This window comes from Nipponia nippon, unplaced genomic scaffold, assembly GCF_047370975.1.
Source record: "Nipponia nippon isolate SJK-2023a ecotype South Korea unplaced genomic scaffold, ASM4737097v1 scaffold_10, whole genome shotgun sequence".
Lineage (NCBI taxonomy): Eukaryota > Metazoa > Chordata > Aves > Pelecaniformes > Threskiornithidae > Nipponia > Nipponia nippon.
Genome location: NW_028262291.1, coordinates 4,066,245 through 4,091,101, shown reverse-complemented (window position 1 = coordinate 4,091,101; position 24,857 = coordinate 4,066,245). Strand labels below are relative to the sequence as shown.

The 24,857-nt window shown below is 39.4% G+C and overlaps 1 long non-coding RNA gene across 1 annotated transcript in view; it reads left to right on the top strand.

The window, feature by feature from the left end:
• LOC148057037 (uncharacterized) overlaps positions 1 to 24,857 on the top strand; it is a 274,920-nt gene that overhangs the window by 90,602 nt on the left and 159,461 nt on the right. Inside the window, exon 2 of the long non-coding RNA XR_015701163.1 lies at positions 24,037 to 24,092. This is a non-coding gene — a long non-coding RNA (uncharacterized LOC148057037). The remainder of the gene's footprint in view (positions 1 to 24,036; positions 24,093 to 24,857) is intronic.

Genomic DNA, 24,857 nt, shown 5'->3' with positions numbered 1-24,857 from the left:
TTCATCTTATATTAGGAAGCCATGTGGGGGCAAAAAGCGTGTCACAAGGACAGAGAGCATTTTCTCAGATTCCAGCTATTTTAACTTCCAATGTCCGTGTTTCAAGAAGGTGTAGAGAGCTCTTGTTTATAAAGTAACCATGCTATCATTTTTAGGCTGCCTCTAAGTTTTTTGTCTGCAGTAAGTGAATAAATAAATAGGAAATTTAAAATAAGCTACATGGGAAGTTAAAGTACCTGTATTTTTTCAGTTAAACAATTGAGTTGTATAGAAGTACTCTCATTATATACGAAAACCATTATGTCTCAGTGTCCTTCAAGATACAGCACCTACATGGCTTAGAGAGATCAATAACTGCGCGTAAAGCTGGCCTGATGAAAAGATTATGCACTCAGTTGCACGTGCAGTGCAACTAGGTATTAAAAATCAGGCTCTGAAGTATTTGTTAAAAACAGCTCCAACTCCATTGATGTCAAGTGTGTGGATTTTCTTTGGATAGGGATCTATTGCTTTAAGTTTATATTCCATATAAACATCATATGCAATAATAAATCTTAGAAGCACATGCTCAGATTGTTTATTGATTTATTATTTCATTTAATGTAATGCTATTCCATTTCATTCCATTCTTGTATTTCTAGTTCCTCTGTAACAACCTTGTAAAAGTGACAGGGAGGCTCAGATCTTTGCCCAGCAAACAATATATATTATTTGCTACATGAAAGTGGTGCACAACTCTCTTAAATGTTCCCTAGCAGACTCCTATTGCATTCCACAATGTGCCTGCACTTGAACCACCTCCATTCATATCAGAGTCTTTTTATCCCAGCACACATTGAGCAAGCTGCTCTGAAGCTTAATTCTCCTGACCCTTCAGTGCAGTCGGATATTGTCACCTAATCCCCTTTTTTTCCTTCTGTCCCATGTGTGGTTTTGACTTCTTTCTCTTCTCAATTCCTTTTTCCTCTTCCCTTTTTCTTTCTTTCTTATTCTATAAGCCTCTCTCCAGGCTCCACATTCCAGAATTCATCCTTGCATTAGGGCTGCAATACAATGCTCTCCCAGTGTTAAAGGATTAGACATTAAGGAGACTGTGGCAACTCCAGCCTTACTATATGCACAGGGGGAACATAAGGGGACGGAGGAGTGCTTGCTAAAGAGTAAGGAGACTGGGAAACAAGGGGGGAAAATGGCATCTTAGCAAAACGAGAGTGGATGACAAAGAGATTTGTGCGAGGAATAGTAGTTGATTCTGCTCAGTTTAATACTCTAAATTGTCACTGGAAGACAGTAAACCAGTTGGAAATCAAAGCAGCGTTACGTGTTACGCGGAGACTGGTACATTAAATGCAATTTTTATTTTAACATCCATCTCTGAGAAATGGCCAGTTTGAAGCACTCATGTGGTGGCATGCCATTCCAGTCTATGTGATGAGAGTGTTACCTGAAGTGCCAATGTTAAACAACATTGCATAGCGGGTTTTTCATAGATATTTGTACCTCTGACTCCTGGATTTCCAAAGTTCATACTACTCCCAGAGAAGGAGTCTGGTGTCTTAGCTTCCAAATATTTCCTGCAGGTTGGTTTTCATCTGTTTTCATGTTCCTGAAGGGAGTGGTCTTTGTCAAATGTCCCCTCCACTTTCATTATTGGATTGGAAACAAGTATATTGCTTTCCAGTATACACAGGTTGATAACAGTGTAGAAAAACATATTTTGAAGAAATTAAGGTTAAATGCTTTCTTCAGCACTGCTTCACCCCTGCAAAAGTAATTCTGTAAAAATAAATTTAAGAATGTAATCATGCTCCATTTAAATTAATTAAAAATCTCCAGAAGCTATTTAAGAATGAAATCCTTGAAACAGGGTTTTTTTGAAGCATGCTAAACAGATCCTGTAGTGGAGTGGTAATTGTCTGTTAGAATCTGTAGTATGACTCACAAAACCCTAGAAGGGTTCTTGTTTTCCATCAGGGTTGTTTTGCTTATTTGTTGATAGGGTGGGAAAACTAAATTGAAGAAGTACGTTTTGCATTTTGCATTGGAGGCGGTGAAGTTCGTGGTCATCCTAATCTGTTACGGAAGTGAGTTCTACAGTCGTGGGCCAGCTGCCGAAAAAGTTTTGTCACCCAGACTCATGAGTCTCACCCTTGTGGCTGACAGTTTCATTGTTCCTGAGGAACGTAAGTGTCATGGAAGGTCATGGTTGCATTATTATTATTCAGCTACATTTGAATAAATGTACTTGGCTCTGTAAAGAATGCTACAGGCCTACTTACCCTGCTGTACCCCACAGGCATGTGGTGAGGCTTAAAGATTGTAAAGTGCTTTGAGTTCCTTGGAAAAAAGGCACTATATGAATGCAACAGATTCCCATTTGTTCATATAGCATCTGGTCCCACATCACTGGTGTTATGATATACAGGATCAGACCCAGAGTGCTGTACATGTGTTTGATTATTCACAAACATAAACGGAGATGTGGCCCCAACCCCAAGGTCTTTACAGTGTAAAGAACTGACCTGGCAGCCTACCAAACACACCTTCTGTGAGGCACTGGGCAGGTTTTTTTGCTCATCAGCTTGCAAGTTTTGAGTTAGAAATACACCAAGCAATTAAGGATGAGGACTGAGATTTGGACCAGACAGGAAAAAGAGCACAGACTGAGTATTGGGAAGATGAGCAAAATCAGTGCTGTAGGAAAAAAGATTCAAATCTTGAAATTAAGGTTGTTTTGAGTGCAGGAGTTATGTTTTTACACTTGGGCTCATCGGCGTACTTGCATGCTTTGTGTTTTCTCATGGAACTACATGATGAGATTTTGATGAGAATAGAATGAACAAAAACCAGAGTAGTAGCAGTGAGACAGACAGCATCATTTTAATAATGAACAAGTAGTAGATGAAGTGAATAATTCTGTTGGCTAGATTCTCACCCTGCATCAACTGGCCCGTATCAAGAAAGATTAGTGGTTTCTGGTATTTTATTCTAGCTGTAGATTCTTATTTTTTTTTTATAAAAAGAAAGCAAAACTCAGACACAAAAAAGACATTCATGCCATTTACTTGTGGAGATTCTTGTGTTAGCAGGGTGCGATTTGCTGCCTACACGCATTAAGAGCAGGCCGTGGCATTCTCCAGTGCATAGACTCTGCAGTGGCTTTCAGGCTTTCATCTTGAAAGTTCCCCAGGACCAACGTAAATGGAAAGTGGGTAAAATGTGGAATTAATACTAAAATAGCACACTCCTCCATGCAATAAAACTCAAGGCTTCTGTTTTGCACATAAAGCTTCTGTTCTTCATGGTTACTAAAAGGAAGTAAAGTGTTAGGTCTGTTGATAGTGTTCACAAAAACTGTAAGAGCATAGACACTATGTAATAATTACCCCCAAAGAAAACGCTCAGAATGACACTATAATTTTCCCCACCTGTTCCCCAAACCGTCAAAAGGAAACACGTCTCTTATTTCACTCTGAATAAGATGTAGTATGTTTGTGGTTTGGGAGATGATGGCTTGATTCTCTGTCAGTTGAAACAGCTGGCTGCTGTGATGCGAACTGAAGCCAGGACTGAGAGATCCATGTACCTGCCTTGTTTTAAGTGTTTGGTCTTAGACAGAGAAATCTTTGCTTGCTGCAGCTGAATATTCACCAGTTGAATAGGTCAGGGCATTAGTTTGAATGTATTTTAATATAACTTTGAAATGCCAAATGTGAAAGATGGGATGCAGCTAATGAAAACTTCAAAGAGAGAAGGAATAGAGGAATGAACAGGTTGAAAGTTTTTAAGAAAAGCTTATGTGGTTATTCAGATGTTCCTCACACATGTTGTTCCAAACTATTACTGAAGAATGTAATAAACCTGCTGCGTGTACATTTTTTTCTCGGTGCAAAAATCCATTGCCCAGTCTCATCTCCCATTTCTCTCTCACTGCTGGGAACCCCGTAACCCTGTATCAAAGATGTAAAATTTTTCCACATCCTCCTATCTGCCTTCCCTACCTAACTCTCTCATCTCTTCATTCTCCTTTGCCTGCTTTCTGTCCTAAATCCACTCCTGTAAAAACATTCCCCAACTTCGCAGACCGGTAACGTTGGGTTAAACTGTTGGTGCAGTGTGTCTCACAAAGAAGTAACCTGCTGATGGTGGCGGGAAGCATGCCCAGGCTGACACAGTGCCTGGGAGAGGCTGTCAGGGGTGAGAAACTGGAATCTCCTTTGGCCTCCTCGTGTCCGAGGCTGCAATGAAGCCCTGCGTGGGATCAGTCGTGCCACAAAAAGAGCTATCTGGCTGCATTTTGACACAGTGGCTTCTTGTACTTTCTGGAAAACCAAAATTGAATGGTCTTGTGAAAGCAAAAGCGGAAGATGAATGACTGGGCAATAAAGGCTAGACTCTGATTCAGTTTAAATCTTCTAACTACTGCTTTCATATTTTCCCATTTTTCCCAGGCTGTTAAAATTTTAGGAAAAAAAAAAATTAAGCTAGAAAAAGAAGAAAGTGTCTGTAGGATTTGCTTGGTGCAAATCCTAACCATTCTTGAAAGATCTATTCCTACATTAAAAAAAAACTAACAAGCCCTTAGTCCCCATTCCAGTTCATGAGTTATTCTTTTTACCCTATCTCCCCAAAACAGAAGGAAAAAAAAAAAAAAAAAAAAGTAGTAGACTGAGAACTACTCCCAGATGATAATAAACTGACTCAAAAAAGTTGAGAACAAGCTGGATCAGCCCTCTAACAGATGGGAGTCTTTATTGCTTTACTCTTAAGAGACGCTGGTAAATCATTTGGCATTATTAAAGATACCAACCACAAAAAGGATCTGTAAAAATATATGTTTCCAACTTCTCATCATCTGGGATTCTGTAGTTGTTAGTGGTCCATGAGTCACTGCTAATATTTAAATGTAATATATTCATTTGGATAGGTGCATAACAGAGTAATCTTCAAGAATGAAATAATTGCCACCCATAAGAAAAAAAATGGTGGTTTCATATGCTGACATACGTAATCGAAACATCTCTTTTACTTGAAGCAGATCTTTTAAGCTGTAATCATAGATACAAAGTACGGTAGATATATCAGGTCTGTCTCACCACTATATTAGTCTGGCTTTATTCAAGTGCAACTCAGTTGAAAAAGCTGGAGTTATACCAGCATAAAATCGAGCATTTTGCTCACCAACACAGCTCTGTGTTGCCTCGTGCCCTGCTTAGTCATTTGCACCACACAAGGAAGAGGCACAGAGTTATGTATCTGATTTTGATTGTGGGATTTCAGTAGATGTTTGTGGTACATTAATAGACTACACAGTGTGGTAGGCAACGGAGAAGCTGTCCCACCATCTTTGTCAAATGCTTTAGCTGATGGAGTGCAATTTGTTGTCTAAGAATGGTAAGTATTTACTAATGGCGATGGACTAGGATTTCTTAGTGCAGTCAAGGTACTTTCCAATACGTGACCCTTCTTGGTCAGCATCTGGAATTCAGGATTGAGGCAGGTTTTAGGACAGCTGTGGAAATAAACTTTACCAAGACTTTAGAAAACACAAATTATCTTATCATGCTTTGTGATTTTCGGAAGTAGAAGTTAACAAGCAGGAGACATCATTTTATATAATAATTCCGGTCCACGTTCTGAGGAGTAACATTTTACATGCTTTCGGCAAGCAGAGGAGTAGGTTCGCACAAAACTTTGCATCTCCTAGTTTCTTTACATATGCATGCCATCTGTACCTTCCATCAACAGTGCTCCCAAGTAAACGGGCAGAGTGGCATTTCAGCGGCTTTCTTCCTGCAAATGTTCAAAGTTACTACGTAAATTATCAAACCTCAAAAAAAATGCAGCTGAAAAACAAATGAGATGTCTAGAGAGTCAGAAGTTGATTCAACGTTTCCTAGTTATGCACACAAAAATGACAGCTTAATACACTTTTTCCCAAAAGAGGCAAGAGTTTAGTGCGCAGTATCCCCCTAACCACTCAGCACCCTCCAAGCATAAACTCAGTAAAGCTTATATAAACTAACTGCATAACCTCACAGCTGCTGCAAAATTTTGTGGGCCAAACTCCTTTGGTTTAAGTGGAACAAAAAACATGAAGGTCAAAACAGGGTCTCAGTTTGACCCTTCATTTTTCCAGATCATGTATGAGGCCTTTCTATTTGCCTGATGCACTTTAAGTTTACATAATGAAAATGCGGTCCACATCCCGATGAAGTTAAGTAGCACATAAACAGAGAAACATGCTATTTTATCACTGAAGTGAAAATGTATGGGTGAATAACCGTTTTGAGTTACTTCTAAGCTGTGAGATTCCTGGCTGTTTCTTTTAGTCTGAGCTGGAGTTGTCAGCAGGTTGTCTTATTGTTCCTTTTACTATTTCACTTGAGAGACTTCATCTAAAATGCAGCGCTGGTGTGTGTGCATAAGCTAGACAAATAAATATCAATCATCTCCCAGATGGTGATAATATGCCCCATGGGAATGGAGCATAGACTTGCTTTGACACTTCTGCTTGTGTGTACGTATTACATCCATTGCATTTCTGAGCTCTCCAACAATCCAGCATCCTTTGCTCGTCTCAAGTTGTGCCCTCAATTACACTTGTGCTGATGTTACTTTTTGTGTATTTATTGAATAATAGTCCATTGTCTGGTCCTTTTATGTCTGGATGTCTTTCTCCTCAGAGCCAGGTCTTTCGGATTTTGGCGCTTGCCGGTTTATTTTATTCTACTTATTGCAGCTTTTACTCACCTGGTTTTGAGTGTGTAATCCAGAACCCCAAATTAGGCATCTCTGCTCCTCATAAAATGAATGAGGAAAGTGAACTGCCTCAGACTGGGCCCCGTGGTAGCGGCTGCCCTGAGCAGAGCGACTCCTTTGCTGGTCAGTAGGAAATGACTTCAATTCTACAGCTCCTTCTCCTGGGCTTAAGTGCCGAACTGTGAGCTGCAGCGAGGTATTTCCCTGAAACCTTTCCTGGAATAAGGTACTTATGTCATTTTCTTGGAAACCATCATGGAGATCATTCCTTTCTTTTAAAGTATAGCCAAGAAAGTACTGCCAAACCCTTTTATGCAGTATTCACAACCCCAGAATATGAATAGCCCATTCCCTGCTGTCTTGGCTGTGTTTCAGACCCATATGGCCCGAGTGCCCTGAGGATCCCCTAACCACTAAACCATACTTGGAGCAGGGAGCACTTTTTATCCCTCCTGTTGAAGCCATTCTACTTTGTAGAAAAGCCTTATGAATTTGCTGGACTAGAGAGGCTAAGAGAAGGTGTACTAACGATGAATTGGAGTCCTCAGCTGGCAACTGTGGAGAGGACCTGGGTTCTAGTTCCTGCATGCCTGCACTGGTGACTGTTCCCACAGTTTATAATGAACGGTTGTTGGATGAGAAGTCACTGAACATAAGCAGATAATAGGCCTCTTTTCTCTCAGACAATGTCCTAATCCTGGACAGGAGAGTCTCTCTTCATTTTCTGGCCTCACGAAATGGTCCCAATAGGAAAGTCAAGAGTTCATCCCTTTTGTCCTGACACACAAAGCTTGGTAGGCAGCCCCCATGGTAAGAAAGGTCGTGAAAGAGCTCATCTTTTACCTGCTTTTGTGAATTTCTGTTCTTGTGCTTGGTAAGTTTGAGCCCTGAGATCTGTTTCTATAAAAAAGAGGCAACCTTGGATGGGGGGCAGAGAACACGTTTTCCTCTTGCTTTCTGTATCACCGTTCACTGGGCTGCAAGGGCAAAGCATTTCTGCCAGCACGCAGCCACCCTTCATTTTCACACTCAGCAGACGCTGGAACACAGAGATTGCTTAGAGGCTTTGCTTACTAGACTTTTCTAGGAATGGTGCCTACGCTCATCTCATGGTGCTTTAGTTGTCACTGGCGTGGCAAGTTTGGAAATTGTTTGTGTCACTGTACCACATAACTCCTCCAGCTATTCTCCTCTAACTTTCTGATGAAACTCCAAGCGTTTCCATGAAAGGATTATTTTGATTATGAATTATAGTTCATAAATATGAATGAAAGATCAAACACAAAAGGTCATGAGACAAGTGAGCATAGATAAGCCATGGGATTTTTTCTTTCATTTTATTTTCTGAAAAAAATAAGGCTGGGAGCAATATATGCCTCAGTAGCCAGGGAAAGGGTATCAGTTGGTTACTGTTTATATGTGATACTTGCATACATAGACAGGAACATATCTAGAAAATTCACTGATGCATCCAATGCATAGATGTATCTATTACTTAAAGATTAATGTCTAAGATATTCTTTTGCCATAAGGAGGAAAGTAGTAATTATTTTTCTCTGTTTTCGATAAAATTCAGGCTTTTGGATTATGGAAAAAGACGTATTCTTCCCTGTTGTTATGAGCGATTATGAAATGTATTTCCCATTATTTAGATCATTAGACCATCCCGTGTTTATGCGAGCAAAGGAAAGGGGAAGATTAGTCAGTGAACGTAAAGATATTCAGTCAACAGAACTTGAGTTTTATATCTGTGTTAGTAGGCCTGCTACTAGCTACCAGATTTCTTTTTCTGTTGTATTTTCTCAATTAGAGGAAATAAAATAGTATGTTAGCTCATGATTATTTTAAGAGAAAACCAAAGCTAGTTGATTATTGATACTAAAACAAGCAGCACTGCCTTTTAATTTCCATTGATGGGTTCATCCTTCAATGCATATAATTGGCATAGCTCAAGAGTGGGGCTGTCCTAATTTCCATCAGCTGAGGACGTGGTTTATCATAGGTTATCGAGTAATGTCTGACTTGCATTATAATTACAACTTTAAATCAATGGAGACAACAGCAATTTTTTTCAGTTTGCCATGCAACTTGAGTACAAAATATGAACCGAGCTCTGCTGCAGAGCACATGGTACTTGCAAAGAAAATAAAAGGGATGGCAGGGAACTGCACTCCGAAAGAGACTGCAAGTAATAAAACTGGTGTGGTAAAGTAAAGCACAAGTAGAAAATAAATTTGCTTTGAAGTTTCTACTCAAATATCTTCTTGGGAATAAGGAAAATGACATCTAGCTAACATAAAAAAGAACAGTAAAGCATTAAAAAGTTGTTGAATTTTTTTTAATTATTATTTTGGGGAGCATTGATGGGTTTTAGTTACTTTGGCTTTGCATTTCTTTTGCTCTAGTAGGTGAAAGATAGAATAGATCCCTTAGGATAGATTGCATTTACTCTGCTATTTTAGAGCAACTAAGTTATTCTGAATCTAGTGAAAACTGGCAAAGTCAACATGGGAGGAAACTCCTGAAAGCATAATAAGCTGGTAGATGAAAATGGTAATTGAGTTTCATGTATAACGATTGATGTTTTTACTGGCACAATGTACTTGTATCCATCATGCAAGGGCTACTGAGCAAGGTAGCATGCAAGACCTATCTAGGTGTTGTACAAACAGCTCTGATTCATGAGGAGGGCTGGCTTGGAGAGGGGCATGAGTAGGAGTTCAGGTCCCCAGCCACTTATTCTCTTCGCTTCCCAGGGTTGCCAGCCTGCTTTGGGAGGCAGCAGTTGAAGAGCAGGTAGCAGCCCATTGTATGCTGTGGATACGCACACCAGGTGTAATTAGTAAGAGTTCAGGGACCCTCTATGGACAGCCAAGTTGTTCGCTCGGCAAGTTAATGATGCTGTCTTGGCGGTGTTTCCCATCACCTACCAAGGAGTACAGCCATTCTGCTTTTCCTCCTTATGCTTATCCCATTTGTCTCTCCAAGACTACGTGAATACTTTCTGCCTCAGCATTTCAGTCTTGCCTGTGGAGTGACCTGAACCTTGAAGTTCTAACTCCTCCTCAGCAGCGCTGCTTTCCATGTTATAGGTCACCAGTTTTTACCTCTGTCTATTATTTTTCATATCGATGTAACGTTTTATTTGGTCAAATGGGCCATGCTTACCCCTGCTCCAGATTTTTCAGTCCAAATGTTCTGTTCTTACCTTCATTTATCCTGCTAGTCTTTGTCGGAGATACAAGGTGGCTGGGTTTGGTTTGGTTTGGTTTGGTTTTAACAAATGTTAAAAATTATTTCAAAACATTGATAAGAACACTGAAAAGGTTTGGCCATGGGGGAATCCCCTCAAATGCCATCAGGTCAATTGTGATTTCCCATTGATGGATTAAAAAAAAAGAAGTACTCGTCCAATTCTTACTGCTTTTAACATGTGCTTTATTGTCACTGTGAGACACTGGTTTTAACCACAGTGTTGTACTGTATGTTACGTCTACAGAATTACTGGTAATCTCCATTGAGAATGAAATCAGGTCTGTCTGACATGACCTAGTTCCTGTTAAATACATTGAATGACATGAATTCTTTTCCCTTTATTTCCTTCTTAGTTGACTCCTGCATCAACTGATCCATTATTTTACCCAAGACTGAGGTCAGCCTTACTGACCTGGTGCTGCCTGTGTCATTCTGCCTGCCCTTTTTGAATATAGCACTCTTGAATTTCATGGGAATCTTCCCGGTCTTCCAAGATACATTAAAAACATGCCGGAGAATTTCTTCAGACAGGTCTTCAGGATTGTTTGGGGCCAAATCTAAGGTTTAAAGTACTTACCAGTAACTGATGCTCTTTACCATCCTCTACAGTTACCAATAGACTGGGAAGTACTTTATCATCCTCAAGTGAAAAAAGTACTTTATCCTTTTTTATTCCAATATGGGACAGGAATATTTACTGAATGTTTATCTCATCTGCAAAAAGCTTTAACTATTGGAAGCTTTCTCCGATTCTTAAATACTTCAGAAATCATCATCGTATTAGTTACATATCTCAGGTATAGAAATGTCTCTGAAGTTTTTAGCTTCCCTTTTTCTCTGCTCTTCATTCCTTTTTATATATATATATATGTTGATTGTTATCTAGTCTCTGTTGTCTCTATTTCATTTCCTGTAAAGCAACATCATACACGTGCAAAAAGAAACTCTGTGTGTGTGTGTATATATATATATATTTTTTTTTTTTTTAAGTAAGGTCTCCTTGGTCCATTTTAAGGTTGCCTTGAAATACCCAAAATCTTTAAATTTTGCTGAAGGAACACAAAAATTTGAAAGCTTTTGACCCACAGCAGTTACTGTGGATCAGTGAGGAGTGAAGAATAAGTCTGCCACGCTGAATGTGAGTGGAAGGCATGAAGGGTACGAGAAGAGAAGGTAACACTGTGGCTTGCCTGTAAGAGAACCACAGTTGCTCCAGCTTGGTGATTTTGGAGTAAGTTGCTTAGATTTTGCTTGGAGAGTGAGGCAGCTACGTTTCATTTATCTGCTTCATTAAGTTTAGACTATATTTGTCTCTGTTTGCTTTTCTACTTGTGCTTGGAGTGTGTCTATCTGTGCTCTCTTTCACAGAGCCCCGAGTTTATTTGCCTGAGTTTGCTTTCCACTGCCTTTGGACCATGTTTGCGCTGAGCTCTGTTTCATTCAGTCTGGACTTTATGGGCCCAAGTTTGTTCCACAGCGTTTGGACTCTGTTTGTTTTGCTTTCCAGAGCCTGAGAATGTGGCTGTATATGGCTTGCCACTGCCTAGCAGAGTGTCTCTGTCTATATTGTGGTTAGCCTAAGCGTACTCCTGCGCTAGCTTGGCCTTTGCTCACCTGTCTGTTAGCATCTGCCTTGCTTCTGGATTCAGCTAGTTTACAGTAAGGGGATAAACTGAGAGTGGTTTAAACTCTGGGTGGATTGTCACGATCAGGGTAACCTATTTGCTGTTTCCCAAATACCAGCATGGAAATCCTACCAAAATGTATTGTACCCTTGCAGACACGTAGAAATGCATTTCAACACGTTATTTTTTCCAACAGAAATCAGTGATTAAAGGCTATGATGAAGAATGTTCTCTGTAAGCCCACTAATATAAATGAAGTTGCCCGACATGAAGTATTACATCAGCGCAAAATTTGTCCTAGCTCTGGTACAGACAAATCAAATTTATGTGAGGTCACAGGGGGAGTGCCTACCAAATTCCTGGCCAAACACAGACATCCTCAGCTTACCCTATCTTTAATTAAAATAGAAAAGGAAAAAAATTAACCATGTCCTGTAATTCTTACTTCTTAAGAATGATGTTAACTGGAAATGCAGATGCTTTCTGACCTCGCCAAGATTATTAGCCACCTTTTTAATTCTCTTATTTCCACTTTGTCTTTTTTCTTTTAACCTAAATCTGGTTTTCTGCATCTTAACTAGTGTGTTGCCTCAGTGATCACCTCTCCCTGTCTTCTGGAGATAAACATTTTGATACAAATGCAAATGTCCTTTGAGGGTGTTGTCTAGAACAAGTTGCTTCAGGTAGCCAGAGACAGCTTCTTACCTACTCAAACAGCTGCTGTTTGCTTTTCACCCAACATGAGCTGATCCATTGCAGCATACAGTGCTCTGCTACATTCATCTTAAGCATTTTCTTCTTTTGTGAGTTATAACCTTATATGATTTTGCTAATGTATACATTCATGTAAGGCAATTATTTCTAGTGTGTTATCTGCTTTCTACAAAAATTAAACACAACATCATCTTAAAAAGTAAAGGTCGGGTACTAACTTGGCTGCATATACCTGTGGGACAAGTAGGCATCACCCTTCAACCTTGCACCTTCCTCATGTGGGTTTTCCATGACAGGACATTGAAAATCTCCAGCCAATTCCATTTTGAAATACATGGCATATTGAAAAGGAATTGCCTCCTGTGTCGTGGAGAACATCAGTCTGCCTATATATTTAATCTCTTGCAGTGGGTATGACTGTTGAACTTGTGCTAAACACTTAAGCTATTCCTCCTACCCCATAATAAATGGAGTGCGTACAAATTTGAAGTGACTGCATGAAAGTATACATGCAAAACCTATTTTTCTTCTCACTTGCAGCTATTTATCCAGCAACAACAGAACTAGAATAAGCCCAAAGAATAACATAAAATAAGGGGAGGGTTGGGTTGGATAAGGTGAATTATGGATGTAGTCGGAGGGACTGACCCAGCGGTAGCACAGAAGGAAAACAGCCAGGCTTGAGAGTTAACCGGCCTTGTGGCAATACTTTTGGAATCACTGAGGCTAAAGAAAGACAAGCCTCCAGATACAGAGAATGTGCCATCTCTCTGGATGTTTAGAAGCAACTGGTCCTATCTAGTGGCCAGTGGATGGATTAGTCAAAGCGTGTCTCAACGCAACTATTTTTTGGTCTATAATCATAGAAAGGGATGTGTGATCAGTTTTATTTTAAGTAGATAACCACACTGGGAAGGCAAACTATTGTGTTGTGACCTTAACATTTGGATTTTGATGATTTTCAGTAGTTGATGTTTTTACTCTTCAGGGATAAAAGAAAAAATGGCGATAAATGAAAGGAGTTGTGAGTAATATATGGGTTACATAAAATTTGGAAGATTTTAATACATTAAAATGCTAAAAATACAAGTAGCCGTTGATAGATCTGAAACATCCACTGGCCTGATCTGTAGCAAGGTTTGGTGATCAGCTTTAGATGGCTTGAGTCTGGAAAAAGATGGAAAATAAGGAGGATTGTATCGCATCCAGAGGAAAAAAAAAAATCTGATTTTAGATTTTGAATGTGTTACGTTGGAGTAATATTTTTCCTGTTACGGGAAACTGATCATTTCAGGGTAGGTCTTCAGTAGATTTATTGTAAGACACAATAAAAGTCCTATAAAAGTAGGTGAATGAATTTCCTCTTTAGAGAAAGGGGATGTGAATTTCTCCTGGCTTCAGATTTCAGCTGAGCTAATAAAAATCTGCTATTACTGTGACATGACAGCTACCTTCTGCAGGTAGAAAAGCAATAGTTTTATCAGCCCTTGAGGTTACACAAGAAGTGGAAAAAAATGAACAGCAGCAAAGGAGCCAAGCAGTAAGAAGATTTTTTCAAAAACTTTCTTCTGTTATGGAACCCCCTGTGTATTTTTCCACTGCCATCGCGAGCAGTTATCTGAAATCAAACTGGGAAGAGGCTGGAGCAGAGCTGGATGGATCTGGCACACAGGTGTTTGTGTCTCATCTTGCCAGCGTAGTGACTGGCACTTATCCAGGGGAAGGATGGGCAGGGAATCCCCTGTTGTATGCTGAGAAGGAAAGAGAAAAGACTAACCTCATCTTCGGGCTTAGGACCTACTTCTTCTCCTGTCCAAGACTCAGGATTCAGGATGTTATTTAAGAATATTTTCTTCAAGCTTGTGAACAGTCCAATTGACTTTGTTGCTTCACTTACGTGCCTAGATTTAGGCCTAAATTTAGGCATGTGCATAGTTATCTTCAGACTTCAGGAAAAAGAATCAGCCCTGGACAAGAGAACGGTTAAGAATGTCTAGTTTGGGAAACACTGATACTGGTGCTTGGCAATAATTAGCAATGCTGTACCTCAAGTCTGGTTTTAACCACTACCAAAGTGTGCTGCCACTGTATTCTGAACCTTTCTATGTGGCCATTTATCAAACCTGTTTTCAAAATATGTCCCAAAATCTAGTTTTGTGTACATTTTATCACTATTTCTTACCAGGCAATAACATTTCTCCCACTAATTTGGATTTTCAGTCTTCATAGCACTGATTTTATTCAGGCAAGAATAACATTTTAAGCACTTATTGACTAGGTAAGCCCAGTCCTACCTTCATTGCTGAGGTAACACTTCCACTGACTTCAATTCAGCACATTTAATTTAGCAAAGGACCACTGGAATAGATTCAGTGGGCAGACAACTCTTAGCTTATTTTTTGTAATGTTTTGTCTTGGCATGAAGCTTAGCTCAATTTTTTTTCCAGGCCTGTAGCCAGCTGTAAAAAAAAAAAAAAAAAATGATAGCAATGAGACTCTCCAAGAAACGACCAAACAACCTAGGAAATGTGGCAAGTACTATGGTTTCACTCAGAGAAACATGCTATGGTGTTTGAATCCAAAGGGGAGTAGAAAATTAGCTAGAGGTTGGCATTTCATGTATCCATCTTCTAAACAAAGCTACTGGGCAGCTGTGGTTATAAAACAAAGACGGAGGCAATTTAGATGTGTTCTTAATGACATTAGGTGAAATACAGTCCATTTCTAGGATCACTAGAGCCAGCACTATAGCTAGGTATTTCTACAGCATCTTTTCTGTGGTTGAACTGGTGGCACACGCAGGTCTAGGTCTGTTGTGCAATCTGTGTGGACCTACTGCAGAAGGCTGCTTGTTCAGTGGACACCACTGGTGTAAACTCAGTTGCTCACACTAACCACCAGAGATTAGCCCCTTATCTGGTAATTGGCAAAATACCAACAAACTATTAAAAATGAGGAACTGAGAGTGGGGTTGAAAGGGAGGAAAAGGAATGTTTGTGGGAATATGCAATACTTATGCTTTGCATTTTAGTAGTTTCTGGAAGTCTTTTTGTGCGAAGTGCTTTACAAACACATATTAAGACATACTCCCTCGCTGAGTGCTTAAAAGGCAAACAAAGAGAGACAAGAATATTATTATATCCATTCTGCACAGAGGAACCAGGGGGATTAGCAGAGAGATTAAGTGAACTACCGAAGAGCATGAAGAGGGTCTGAAAAACATAGGCAGAGTCTCCAGTCCAATGCCTCAGCCATGATATTTCTTCCTTGGTAGCTGTACTTTCTAATCAGACTTGGGAGTCTTTCCCTAGCCTCAAAACCCCAGTAAAGATTTCAGTGTGGATGTTTGCAATGTGACTGAAAAATCATCTTATTTCTGGTTTTCAAATAGAGAGCAAGTGCTGTCTAATGGTTTATGTATTAGGAGGATATTCTCATTTTCCACATGCTGTCTGGCTCTGGTTGCTGTTATGAGATGTTTAGAGAATGCTCTTTGGAATAAAAAGAAGAAAAAAAAAATCAGAGGGGGCCAAACCTGATGATAAGTTAGACCCAGTGCGATGTATTGCTTTTCCGCAATGTTTTCAATGGCAAGGAAACGGCAAGTTACATGAGACTCTGCCTTACGGACCCTTGGCCAAAAGTCTGAGAGCTACAATTTGTTCTGCGGGAAGTTGAAGCTGGGAGACGCACACAAGAGCAGCCCCTGTAGACCAGCCAGGGGATCCATGTGGGACTTCTCCTCTCTCCCAACAGTCTCGGTATTTTCAGTTAAATGATTACTAGTTAGGAACTGCGGCTTCAGTATGCAAAATCCCTCGGCCTAAGCAGAAAACAGTGGCTAAACATCAAACAAATGGGCAGCTGGGTTAAGAGTGTACACACAGCACATACTTTAAATGTCAGTAACATACCATATTCCTGTAGTTGAGTACCCATTCGGTACCCATGGTAGTTTAATCTTACTTTTTCTTGGCAAGATCAAGTAGGTATCTTGGCTGAATAGATAGAATGGAATAGCCTCTACACTTTTTGGTTTTCACAGGAGGAGAAAAACTTTGAACTGCTTATTTCTATTCCTTTTGTTTAATAATTTATTTTTATTACCACCTTTCTTTGTACTGTTAGACTTGAATAGCTATTGGTTGGGTTAGGTGAACTAATGGTCTAATAGGTCAGAGGATCAGAGACCTTCTGAAGGGCTAAGACCACCCACCCCTCTCCTTTCAGATCTCACAAATTTAAAAAAGATATATTTCTTCAGGTTTTGGAAGGCCGTTTTCACAACTCCCAAAGCCAGGAAGATGCTCCTTCGATTGACACAGATTATATTAAAAATCCATTGAAACATCCTGAAAAACCTGAAACATTCAAATATTTTTTCTGTTGTTAAATCTGATGTGTGCTGAATATATTACTTCAAGTGTGTTAATATAAATAGATAAGAGAAACGGTGAAAACAGCCCTTGCAACACGCACACTGGTAAGGATTTTCAGTCCTATGCCAGCTAAACTCAAATCCTAGACAGTAAAATTCCTGCTGTTTGGAGTGGAATGGATTCAGTCTAACATTGTAGTCTAGATTCATCTCAAATAATATTAGATACCTACCTGTGGTACCTAATTTGAGTTTAGTCCCTGGAGAGAGAAAGACATATCTAGAGAGTTAATCTGTCCTGTCGCGTGGTGGTGCATATGTAGCTCTATACTGACCTCACAGAAAACCTCTTTAAGTGTCCGTCATAAGATATGAACAGTGTGATTTTTAAAATTCCAGCCTTAGAGATTTAGACAATTTACTGTTCATCCATGGAGGCAGGGCTGAATCTCAAATGTTTTGACTCTTCTTTTACTTCACATGATACTTCACATTCAAAAGAAAACTTAAATCTCCCAAATACAATTCTGTGCTTTACAAGTGTCCTCGCTGCTGCACGGGTGCATCATTTTGATGGAGGGGAAATGATTTGCTCAGCTGTGAAGAAGAGAGGAAGAGAAGCAGTGGCTTTGAGGTAGGATGTGGGAAACCTATGACAGAGTTTTCAGATTCCTGATTTAGAGGGTCAGTCTTGCCCACGTAGCATAAAATCATCTACTTGATTCCCCCCCTCTGAATGAATTAAATATCAAGTCCCAAATATTCAAGACTGAGAAGCTACAGGACTCACAACCACACAAGTTTCTTTGGCAGAGCAGCGGTCTAGCTGCATTTAGCCTTACCTGTGTCCACTTGTTCAATTTATAAAACGAAAAATGTTTCAGTGCTCTTGAGACTTTGCCTAACTGCTTTAATCTTTGCAATTGTTACTTGTCAATAAACTAGGAGATACAGAACAAGTACAGATTTTCTGCTAGAACTAGCCATTTACAGGAGCAGTTTTAGATACAAGAGAAATACATGCAAGTGTTAAGATCACACATGGGAGTAAGCTTTACTCCATCATATATTTAGAAATTTTTAATGGAAATGGACAGAAAAATGAGGCATTGAATTGTTACTTTAAAGTCTTCGCTGAGGTATCAGTAGATCATAGCAGCTTTTTTTCTGCAGCATTCATAGCTCCTTCCCTGACTCCCACTGGAGGACAGCAGATTACTTCATTGTCTTCAGTGGAGCATCAGATTTGCCTTTTGCTCACCCAGTTACGTACCCTAACCAGCAACTAAATGAGAGGGAAGTCTGAGGGTGCCTCCCACTCCTTTCTATCCTCTGGCCACTTTTGGCACGTATCTGCTACTCTCTTCCTACACCTCATGTAGAGCTGAGCACAGCAGTAAGGAAGACCTTACTTTCCTTTCAGCAGAGGTACTGAGTTAGCTCTGAGTGAGGAAAGGGAAAAGGTTGTCACCAAATTCAGAAATTATTGGAAATTCAGACGGGGGGAATAGATAACTGAAACTGCAAGAAGGGGAGGTTTCTTGAACTTCCACACTGAATAATAAACATCACTGCTTGCAATAAATCACCTGATTATAGTATCATATTGTATTTTATACCTTTTTTAGTCAGACATTATTACTCATAAACTAAATAATATGATCATTTTTTAAGAGCTGAGATCATGCCTAGAAATAAGTCCAAACATGACTAGACATTGTAATTCATTTTTTTCAAGGTTTTTGCTAGCCAAGAGCCAACATCTGTATTGAAATGGAAAGGATTTTAGAGAAGATGGGTTGTTTCTACAGAAACCGGTGTGTCATTTTCAGAATGCTGCTGAAATTAAGTATGAGGGTAATGACAGTCTCCTTTCAAAACAGCCTTATCAGTCCATGCTAGGGTTTTCCAGTGCGAAATATTAGTAGGACAATATGATTTTTTAAACTGTATTTTATAAAAGAAAAAACCAGAACTATCTGGTGACTTTAAAGTGAGGTAAATACCTCACAGTTAACTTTTTGGACCCAGAGGCCTTTTGCCGCACAGGATCCACGCTGCAGACAGAACCCCTCAGGCTTCCTAACCCTAAGCACAGTTGAGGTTTGGGTCATTTGTATGCCATTGAAATGCTTTTGTGGTGCACCGTAGTGGTTTCCTTTGAAAAACACGTAGACCTCCTGTTTCCCTCCGACCAGTACTGCTGGGTTTGGACCCGAACTGGACTTGTGTGTGCATATCCAGGGGACTGGAGCTGATCCAGTACCAGATCTAGAGCAATTCCAACTCAGGCTTGGCTTTTCCAATATGTTTTTATAATCACGCTTAATTATGTGCATGAGAAATGACTAATTATCAAAGTCCATAGCTCTCCTCCCCCAGGAAAATGTGCCATAATTATTTTGCTTATTAGATTTTGTAACCGATGCAGCTATTGTTAACAGAAAAGGTACTAAACATAGAAAATATTATTTCCTTCTGAGTGTTTAGTATAACAATATAAGCATTGACCGTTGTGTACTTTGGTATTATTTTCCTTTCCTGCTTATAGTCCCTTCTCATGTTTCTCCATCATTTTAGGCCCCTAATAGGGATAGGATGAACCCATTGATGTCGGCACATGGAGGCCTGCTAGTAGCATGCCTTTGGTTTTAGTCTCCTAGCAGCAGCCATTCATGTTATGTGGGCTTTCTTTTTTGGGCATTGCCCACCCCTGAAACTGACTTCAGGCATTTTTCACTGCCTGTTCTGCATGAATAGCCACAGGCCTCTTGCCAATTGTCCCCCCTTCTTGAAAGCCAGCCTCAGCCAAAGGCCTTTTCAAGTGTGATCCCAGAGTGCCACACAGGCTTTCAGGGTATTGTTGTCGAGATGAGGGCCCTGCACTGGAAAGTGGGGTCAGAAGAGAAAGCACAATAAGGGGTGATGGAGGCTTCATGCAGTCCTCAGATGCTGGCCTGTTTATTAATTTACAAAACTAATGTCACTGTCTTTAGAGAAGAGATTGAGTGAAAAAGATGCCCTTTGAAGAGAAGAACTGCTTTTGATGCATTACCAAAACATTGCTCCCCTTATTAAATTGATTTTATGGAAGCAAGTACAGCTAATAAAAGTTCAGAAACACCAATAAAATATTGAGGGTCTGGATTCAGTGTTTTCTTTTTTTCCTCATCAGCTCAGACACAAATCATGTCAATGGGTTTTACAAGTTGTCCTTGGGCAAAAAAAATCCTTAAATATAATGGGTGCAAATATCTGGTCTTCCTTATGCATGTCACACAAACTATTAGTCAAAACAGTACAATAGTGCAAGCCCTTTAACAGAGCTCTTCCTCATACATAACGTAATGGAATATTCAAGCAGGATTTTTTTTATCTTTTGGTGTTTGGGGGGAAACTAAAAGGGTAGGGGTCCAGGAATCTTGAATATAATATACACAAGTGGCTTGACTTGTGAAAGGATTCAAAGCTGGGCTTGCTTGTTGCTCCTGCAGTCACTGTTGGTGCAGATTAGCGGATCTAGGCAAGAAGTTCTCTGTCTTGTTAGTTCCTGTGACATTAGATGGAGTCCTATTGCCTAGTTATATATAAGGTTTGCATTGTGGATTTTAATCTAAGAGCAACCTTGGGAATAAATGTGGCTCCTTGACTTCCTTATTCTTCTTCTTTCCCATAGCTGGTCAAAAGAGATGCTTACTGTATCCCTTCACAGCCACATGCATGGTGGTTTGATTTTGCTGACCGCTTGCCACTTCAAACTGCGAACTCCTTTCCATTGCTCTCCTGCCTTCTAACAAAAAGGCAGAGACGCTGGTCTCCATCTCAGGTCAGCTCGCAAAGTCATACTGAGTTGAATCATGTCCTCTAACTGCCCTAAGAAACCAAACCAGAACAAGTGTCTTTATCCACAGATGGCTTATTGTTTCCACAAGTGGTTGTTGTCACGAACTGTTGGAGATACGTGATGACTATCATTGTGGATACTACTTAGGATTGAATTTAGGGACTTCTTATGCCACAAGTATGAAACTCTACAGCTGGAACTAAAGACGACTGTCATTAGACTTGTATTCTTTGTAAGCTGGATGCAGAAGGAAGGCATTCCAGTCTGACCAGTGGGTTACAGATGCAAGATTAGGAGTCAGTTTTAAACATGTGGCCATAAATGTGTGATTGAATTTTAAGTGCTTTCAATTAATGTAGATCAAAAGAGACTTTTGTAGTTGGACAGACTTTCAAAAGTACCAGACTTCAAGCATAAATCTGTCCAGTCTTCCTTTGTTTTTCATAACTTGTCTTGCCATGTTTGTTAATTATGGAAGGCATTTAGGACTTGCTCTGTCTCATCCAGTTTCTTCTCTTCTTTAGTGCTCCAGCAGTGAAGTCAGCAGTTTTACAATCCACTGCCTTGAACCTTGAAAGTCATTTATGGCCAGCAAGTGGGTGTAAATTGCTAGTGGTAACATTTTAAGCCTACTCTGTACGCAAAGCAATAGAGATTGATCCGTGGAACAAAAATAGTTATAACCTACTCACCTTCCTAGTAGCAGAAAATCATTCAAAGGATTGTTATCCCTTCTTTAAATGATAATGCAGGAGAAATATGTTTATGATGGGGAAAGCTCTTACCTGAAAGCAAATACCAGAACATCACCCAGTATGATACACATCGGCAACTTTTAATGATGTTTGTTTCAGTTTTCAACTATGCTGCAGACGGCACAGTTCACAGATTCACACAGCGTCAATGTTAGTCTCCATGATTCTATCAAGTACATGTTCCTGGACTAAATATTTGGTTACTAATATACATATTTGAATCATAAAAGTGGATTTTTTCCTGAGCAGAACACTGTATTACCACTTTTGGTATATATACTGATAGCTGATTCTCTACGAATTATTTTTGTTTGAGAAAGACTTAGTGTATTTTCAAACACAGAATTCAGTGAAGAATAAGGAGACTGGTTAGTGAATTATTCCTTTTTTTTTTTTAATAATCTCACATAATTTTGTACTTGCAAATATCTGGTGTGAAGATATTGCACAGCTTACTAAAAAGGTGTGAAGGGCTTTTGCATACATCATATTCTAATTAAAAGTGGCTAATTTGAAAATGGCTCCTTGAATTATGTTTAAGAAGCCAGATTATCCAGCCTGTTACAGTGTTTTTGTGATTAGCAGTCTCTAAATCAAGGTAGATAAACAAGCCAAATATCTTCTTATAACATTAAGTCATGTTTTTCTCTTCCTATTAATAAAGAATGCAAAAGTAAAATGTTGCTAAGCTGACACTGCTTCAATCAAGGCTGAAAGCTACTGTCTGAAGATTTCATATGAAACATAGCATCTTTGCAAAAAAGCATACCTCAAGTGCAGTAACAGGCGTGGAACAGCTCTGCAGCCTGTGGCGAGAAATCCATCATTCTCAACCAATTTGGGACTTGCCCGTACAAGACCTGTTTATTTTGGCTTTGGGTGGAGGAGAAGATTTGTCCTCCGTATATATACAACCACAGATAATAGGATGTCAATAGACATATTTCAATATTTACCTTTTAAAAAGTAATCAAATTAACCACAGTAAAAATACTGAGAGAAATATGGCAAGTACTAGTAAGCTTGTCGTGAATTGTTTTCCTTTTCCTTCCTTATGAACAGCAATAAGTGGTTAGAGTACCCAGGAAACCTTGACGCTCTCATGGCAGAAATACACACAGTCATGACCAGGTCAAGAAAATCCCCAGTGTGGGGAGAGGTTTTATGATGGCCTAGAGGCAGCAATGGATAAAAAAAGGTGTCTGGTAAAGATAGGGGTATGAGTAATTTTCAAAAGAAGTTCAGCATTTTGGTTCAGATAACAAGCTGAATAGATTATCTGAAGTTCTCTGAATCTCACTGAGGTAAAACTCAAGCAGCAATCTTGTGAGAACAAGGCTTCACATAACATTTCAAACTTCTGCTTCTGGTCCATTTAAAAATTAAAACAGAAGTGTAAGCATGAAATATTTCCTTTAGAAAGGAAGTTAATGCAACATGCTTTATAGTTAACTGAGTTTTAAATGGGTTAACTCTGGGTTTAGGTGTGATTTTGGACCATCTTATGCTTATTTTAAACCATTATCTGTTCTCTAAATAGTTGGGGGTTTTTTTGAGCTACCTGGGCAATATCTGTATCAGATTCCAAAGCAGTACAGCATGGGGTTAGCATTAAATGGGGTAAGCAATGCAAATTTCCATATCCTTTTATTTTTCTCTATTTGGAACTCTCTTACTTCCTTCACAGCTATTTATCCTCTGAAGGAAAAAGGAAAGGAGAGAATGGGCAAGTAAAAATAAATTTTTAGAAAAAAAAAAATCTGTCTTCCTTAATCAGATACTGTTTTCTTTTCGCTCCACAAAAAGATAAACTGCCTGAGAAAATTAGGTTAAATGAAGAATAGTGACATTGTGATAACTGTGGACAGAGACTTCGAACAAAATGGTCAAGCTATGAGGAAAAGACACTGGTGGTATCTTGCAATGGAAAGAATATAGTGTTGCTGAGTTAGGTTTTGGAGACCACATGAAATCTTTCTGCAACATTCTCCAAGGGTGCTGCTTTTGTTAATTTAAAGCTATGCTATTTTATCTTTGATGTAATGAATGTGAAATCTCCTGTGGATGGGGAATATCCCAATCATATCACAATACATAGCCTTGTTGCAGATATGAAGTAGTTGCTTCTCCACTTGTAGATAATCTGGCACAGGATTGCGATGTCTTAAACCGCTTGTAGCATTTGTCTGTCTTTCTGTCTTTTTTCAGCATTTTTAGAAAGGCTTATGATGTTAGCATGTGACTTTCGGAAAGGCTCAGTTTCCCAACAAAGCTAAAGAGGTAGATGGATTTTCAGAGGGAAATCTGGCTCTGTATCTTGCAGTGGGAGGTCATGGATATAGACTGGTCTGTAAAATCTGGCTCTCATTTAGTTGCCCAAATGACAGCTGTGCTGTTTTAAAATCTTTACCTCAACTCTAATGGCTGGGAGCCTGAAAAAAAATCTTAATTCTGCTTTTGAGTCCCTTTAATGTGCATCTCTACTTGTCCTTATGGGAGTCATCTACCAAGTCCTGCCTGCTTCCTTCTGTCTGTCTTATTCACACTGAAGGAGCTCCTGAGCGTGGATCTGCAGATTTGGGCAGAGTGTTGTTACCTCAGAATCCCTTATGCATGAATTGATTTCTCCTGTCATTGCTTGAAATTACAACAGCAAACTTCTTTGTCTCAAAGAGACTTTGTTTTCTGGTTTTTGTTTTGCAGAGTAGTCTGAAATGACCAGAAGATCCATGGGAATGGAAGTGTTCTGAAGGAGGAAGGTATGGTTTCAATTAATATTGAGCTTTAGCGGAGTCAAAATGTTTCACAAAAATACACTAGTTTTGACAGGATTTGGACTTTAAAGTTCAGGTTTGGTTCTGACCAGGGAGAAATAGAATCACCTGACATGAAAACCTGTGGGATTTTTTAAGTGAATACAAATTAATTTTGAAAATGTTTGAAAAATTTTAGTTTTATTTTATTGCAAAACAAAAACAATGACAGGGATTCAGAACTAGTGTAGAAGCAAATTTGTCATTGACCGGCTATTTCTTTGAAAATTATAAACACGGAAGCCAAAGAATCCATCTGATTACCTTGGTATTATTGCTGTCTTCCTAGTTCTTCCACTGTGGAAGCGTGACTGATCTGTAAAGCTTTAAATGGTAATAAAGTGTTAGGAATAGGATTTCTGTGTGGTCCCTGTGCCAGCATCAGAGAAAAGATCCAATACAGCTAATCTGTTCAAATTTAATGAATGTCCTGCTGACTTTTAAGGGAGCTGGCTGCCTGACTACCCTCTGAGACTTTAAAAATCTCCTCCTATTTTTGTAGAATTTTGTCAGGAAACCAGATTGAGTGAGCCCATATAGAAAATGCCATTGCCGTTCCTACAGGTTTCCACAAGACATTTGACCCCTCCCCTCCCTTTCTTTCTTCTTTTTATACCTCTCTGGAATGCAGATATTTTGGTTAATTTTCTCCAGCTGTCACAGAGTCTCACAGGAAAATGACCTCGCAGAGTGACCACTTCCCCTACTCCT